A 6000-nucleotide genomic window follows, 5' to 3' on the forward strand; every position below is an offset into this window, starting at 1 on the left:
CCAGGAGTGATTCCTGAGTGCAGAACCAGGAGTAACTCCTGTGTGATGCCGGGTGTGACCCAAGAAGAAAAAAAAAAAAAGAACCAAACAGGGGACCTTATGGTACCAGGGATCAAACCTGGGGTTCCTGCATGCAAAACCTGATTCTAGGCTTTCATCTCCCCAGCCCTATGTATAGTTTTGCCAGGGGCCACCCCCAATGAGGCTCACGCGTTACTCCTGGCTCGGTACTCAGGAATTACTCCTGGCGGTGCTTGACAAGCCATGGCAAGGTAAGCCCTCCCCTGCTGGACTATCACTCCGGCTCAGCCCTCGGTATTTTGTTTGCTGGGCTTTGGAACCATGTCCAGCAGTGCTCAGGGCTAACTCCTGGCTTCCTGGCTCTGTATTCAGCAATCACTCTGATGGTGCTCAAGGGACTATGTGTGGGGCCGGAGATCGAGCCCAGGTCAGCCCAGGGGAAGTGACTTCTACTGTACATCCCTCCAGCCTTAGGTTTCTTTTTTGTTTTATTTGTTATTTTATTTTATTTTTATAAAGTTGTTCACAGGAAGTGATAACAGTTAATGTTCAAACACAATCCCACCATCATTACACCTTGCCACCACTGTATTTTGAATGTTTCCATCCCAAACCCCAAACCCTGCGCCCAAAGCAAAACCAAAGTAATTTATTTTGTATTGCTTATTATGAATAATCTGCTAAAAATGATCCAAAAAAAGTGTCCTTAGAGGAAAGTGTGTGAAGATTGCTGTATTTCACCCAGGAGCCATTAAGCCCTCCTATAAGAGATTACTAACTTGTTAAAGGTTGTGCCTTGCTAGAGTGATAGCACAGCGGGTAGGGCGTTTGCCTTGCACGTGGCCAACCCGGGTTCGATTCCCAGCATCCCATATGGTCCCTTGAGCACCGCCAGGAGTAATTCCTGAGTACATGAGCCAGGAGTAACCCCTGTGCATTGCCGAATGTGACCCAAAAAGTAAAAAAATAATACTAATTGGGGCTGGAGCGATAGCACAGCGGGTAGGGCGTTTGCCTTGCACGCGGCCGACCCGGGATCGAATCCCAGCATCCCATATGGTCCCCTGAGCACCGCCAGGGGTGATTCCTGAGTGCATGAGCCAGGAGTGACCCCTGTGCATCGCCAGGTGTGACCCAAAAAGCAAAAAAAAAAAAAACTAATAAAATAAAGATTGTGCCTTGTGTGTTTATATCAGTGGTGCAAAGTATGAGATGTCGTGGGGCTGGAGCAATAGCACAGCGGGTAGGGCGTTTGCCTTGCACTCGGCCGACCCGGGTTCGATTCCCAGCATCCCATATGGTCCCCTGAGCACACCGCCAGGAGTGATTCCTGAGTGCAGAGCCAGGAGTAACCCCTGTGCATCGCTAGGTGTGACCCAAAAAGAAAAAAAAAAAAAGTATGAGATGTCGCATGGCCACAAATGTGGCCACATGGTCCAGGAATAGAATCGCTCGTGGGTGTGGAGAGCAGCCGTGAGCATGGCAGTGATTGAATTCTGGGGGTTTTTGTCCGTTGAGGTGAAGAGGGACCTCACCTGGGACCTCACCTGCCCCCTTGTTTTTTTTGTTCTTGTTGTTGGTGTGGGAGCCACACTCAGCGGTGTTCAGAATTTACTCCTGGCTCTGTGCTCAGGGATCACTCCTGGCAGGGCTCAGGGGATTATATGGAGTGCCAAGGAGTGAACCTGGTAACCTGGTTTGGCCACATGTAAAGCAAGTGCCCTACCTACTCTACCATCTCTCCAGCCCCTCTATATTATTATTATTATTATTATTATTATTATTATTATTATTATTATTTGCTTTTTGGGTCACACCCAGTGATCCACAGGGGTTACTCCTGGCTCTGCACTCAGGAATTACTCCTGGCGGTGCTCAGAGGACCATATGGGATGCTGGGAATCAAACCTGGGTCAGCTGCGTGCAAGGCAAATGCCCTACCTGCTGTGCTATCGCTCCAGCCCCACAAAGGGCAATTTTTTAAGGCTTTCTGGGTCACATCCGGTGATGCTCAGGGGTTACTCCTGGCTCTATGTTCAGGATTTATACCTGGCAGTGCTTGCAGGACCATATGGGCTACTGGGGATCGAACCCAGGTCAGCCACTTGCAAGGCAAACACCCTACCCGCTGTACTGTTGCTCCAGCCCCATTAAGGGCATTTTCGGCCCTGGAGAGGAACTAGGATTCAGTGTACCAGCTTTGCCACCCTGGAGGAGACCAGCCTGTGATTCTCTTTGAGCTGTAGGCCAGGAACAAGGTGGGCCTGGGTCAGGGTGGCACAGAGTTACCCCTATGTTCCGGCTTTCCTGGCGCTGAATATGGCAATCACTATACTATATATGGACCCCAGGGAGCAGCTGGCACCACCGTAATGCCCATGAGGACATCAGCATGACCTGCCAGCAAGGTAGAGGTTGATCAGGCCTTGGAATGAGGGCAAAGTGGGAGACTCCGAAGCCCAGAGTACTCGATGTTCCAGACTGACTCTCCTTGAAAGGTTCACAGTGTCAGGGGCCAGAGGGATGGTACATAGGCAGAACGCCCAGGACCCAGAGGTTAAGAATGGCCTTGTCAGCCGCCCCCAGGATGCCAGGCCCAGCCAGAACTGTCCAGAGCCCAGAGCCTCAGTTCTTGGCTCTGCTTTTTTTTTTTTTTTTTTTTTTAACTTCTTAGGTCACACCTGGCGATGCTTAGGGTTTACTCCTGGCTCTGCACTCAGGAAAAACTCCTGGCAGTGCTCAGGGGACCATATGGGATGCTGGGAATCCAACCCGGGTTGGCCGCATGCAAGGCAAATGCCCTACCTGCTGTGCTATCACTCCAGCCCTTTGGCTCTGCTTCTTAGACCAGCTCTCAGTAGCTTGAGGGGCCCCTAGCGGGTGGGGAGGAGCCCCGACCAGGCTGGTATTTGTTTTTTTTTGTTTGTTTGCTTGCTTTTTGGGTCACACCCAGTGATGCTCAGGGGTTACTCCTGGCTCTGCAGGAGTACTGTACTGTCTGTACTGTCGCTCTGGTCCTGGTATTTGGTTTCCATGGTTTGGAAAGCCACAGCACAGATGGCTGATTCAAGGACAGGGGTGCCCAATGTTCACAGACGGGCAGCGGTGAGCCCAGGCCTGGGGTGAACCCTGTGTCCAGGGCGGCCAAGATCAGGTCAGGGTGAATATTCATTTTCTGGCGACTTGAACCACACATTCCTATTGGAGTTCTGTAGGTCAGGAGTCTGGCGGGAGTGAGGGGGTGTCTCTCCAACTGAAATCAAGATGCCAGGGGCCAGAGTGATAGTCCAGTAGGGAGGGCAGTTGCCTTGCCTGCAGGCAATCGGGTTCGATCCCCAGCATCCCATATGGTTCCCTGAGCACCACTAGGAGTAATTCCTGAGAGCGGAGCCAGGAGTAACCTCTGAGCATTGCCAAGTGTACCCCCCCAATCATCATCATCATCATCATCATCATCATCATCATCATCATCATCATCATCATCATCATCCTGTTGATCAACGATTTTCTCGAGCGGTCTCAGTAACGTTTCCATTCGTCCTAGCCCTGAGATTTTAGCAGCCTTTCTTTCCTCGTCCTTCCCAATGGTGCCTCACTGGAGGCTCTTTCAGAGTCAGAGAAATGAGACCCATCATTGTTACTGGTTTTGGCATATGAATACGACACAAGGAGCTTGCCAGGCTCTCCCATGCAGGCAGGAAACTCTCAGTATCTTGCCAGGTTCTCTGAGAGGGAGAACTAGGCTATAAGATGTTGTTTCTGGGAGCTTGGTTTTATAGACTCTGGATCTTGGCCATTGATAGGATTACACGGGCACCGGGGGCAGTTTCTGGGTGTGACCATCTAGCTACTGGAAAATGGGGAATCTGGGCAGAAGAGGCCCAGTCCGGATCCGAGCAGGTTTGCAGATCTCAGCCCCGGGTCTGGCACACCTGGGTTCCTCTGCCTGTTCCTTCATGTGTGAGGCTCATCCGAACATGTGGAGAGGGGCCTTGAGTATGGCTTGTGGCTGGGTTCCGGAGGTCTTTGGCTGCCGGGGCTCTGCTCGGGGCGGGGAGGGAAAGTCAACCCACCCCCTTTGAAGGGCCCCGGTGAAGACAGCCAGGTGTGGGGGCGTGCCCCCCCAAATAAAATAAAAAATCAAGATGCAGCGAGACTATTGACCCTGCCCGCTGTGCTTCTCTGCCTTTCCTGGCCTCCAGAGCGCTCCCATGCTTTGCCATTCTTTCTCCCCCAAATCCAGCCATGTTTCCGCTCCTGGACTGTCCTTCTGGGATCAGACTCGCGGCTGCTGGCCCCGTTTCTGTTTCTCAGGCCCCTGGTGTTGACTTGGTGCCCTGCTGGGTCTCCCTCTCCTTGTCTTAGTGCCATCTGCAGCCGGCCTGCCAGGGGCCCTGGTGTGGCACATTCTCCTGGGTCACGGGCTCTCCCAGGCTCCGGGGCGTCAGCTGTGGGCATCATTGTGGGGGAGAGCGTCTTCCCCTGGCTGCTGCACCTCACAAGGGCTGCAGAGTTGGCTACGGAGAGAGGCACTCCAGCCCCAGGCCGGTCCCCTGGCCCCTGCACTTAAATGTCAGGCCCCGGCAGCGCCCCCAGGCCCTGGCTCTCCCCGGACCCGCCCTTCTGTTTTCTTCTGTTTCTCTCTCTTTGGTGGGGGAGGTTTGGGCCACACCCAGCTGTGCTCAGGGCTGACTCTACACTTGGGAATCACTCCTGGCAGTGTTTGGGGGACCGGATGGAGGGCTAAGGGCTGAATGCACCAAGCCAAGTGCCCTGCCTGCTGTACGGTCTCTAGCCCCCATTCTGTTTCTCTTTGTTGGGATTCAGTTCTATCTTCAAGGGCAGCCAGCTCAGGAGGGGGGCGGAGCCTTCCACGGGGCCAGAGCCTGGCTGGCTCATGGACACAATCTCAGAAGCAGGAAGCAACCCAGGGGGGGCGGGGCTTCCTCCCAGCCCTGCATGGAGAAAGTTATTTTTTACTTTTTTTTGTTTTTTGGGTCACACCTGGCAATGCACAGGGGTTACTCCTGGCTCTGCACTCAGGAATCACCCCTGGCGGTGCTCAGGGGACCTTATGGGATGCTGGGAATCGAACCTAGGTTGGCCGTGTGCAAGGCAAACGCCCTACCCGCTGTGCTATCGCTCCAGCCCCTGCATGGAGAAAGTTAACATTTTGTCAGGAGTCACCAGTGTATGTGTGGATGTGTGCGTGTGTGTGCATGCCTGTGTGTTGGGGCTTTTCAGGGGTGGGGACCCTCAAAAGCACAGTCCATGGAATGCAGAATCTTCTAGCAGAGTGGCTCGGGGATGTCAGCTGAAGATTTTTCACATCGGTGAAGGATGTTCACCCAGAGAAAAGATACCCACTGTGGCTTGTGTTTAATACTGTATTTATTAAACTTATAAATTAACAAAAGAATTCGTTTTTCTTAAACAGTTCAACTGCAACTTGCAAATCGAGTTTTCTATTTATAAATCTTGTCATTTTTGCACAAAAATAAGAACAATTACTTTCACTTATTCGGCGATGAATATTTAATTAACTTACAGGCTCAACAGATTAAATTCTAAAAATGAATGATAATTACAAACTTAGGTAATTAAATTCCCTAATAGATTTTATTTATTTTTCATTTTAATTATTTAATTTTATTTTTTGGGCCACACCTGGCTGTGCTCAGGGCTTCCTCCTGGGTCTGTGCTCAGGGATCACTCCTGGAGCACTCAGGGGATCAAATGGGATGCAGAAGTCAAACCCAAGTTGGCCACGTGCAAAGCAAACACTTTATCCTCTGTACTATCTCTCCAGCCTCCCCTAATAACATTTTAAATGGCATTTTACTTATTCTAATTTACTTATTTTGGGTTTGGGGCAACACCCAGTGGTGTTCAGGGGTTACTCTTGACTCTGCATGCAGGAATTACTCCTGGCCGTGCTCAGGGCACCAAATGGGATGCCAGGAATAGAAGCCAGGTCAG

Source organism: Sorex araneus, chromosome 6 (assembly GCF_027595985.1).
Source record: "Sorex araneus isolate mSorAra2 chromosome 6, mSorAra2.pri, whole genome shotgun sequence".
NCBI lineage: Eukaryota > Metazoa > Chordata > Mammalia > Eulipotyphla > Soricidae > Sorex > Sorex araneus.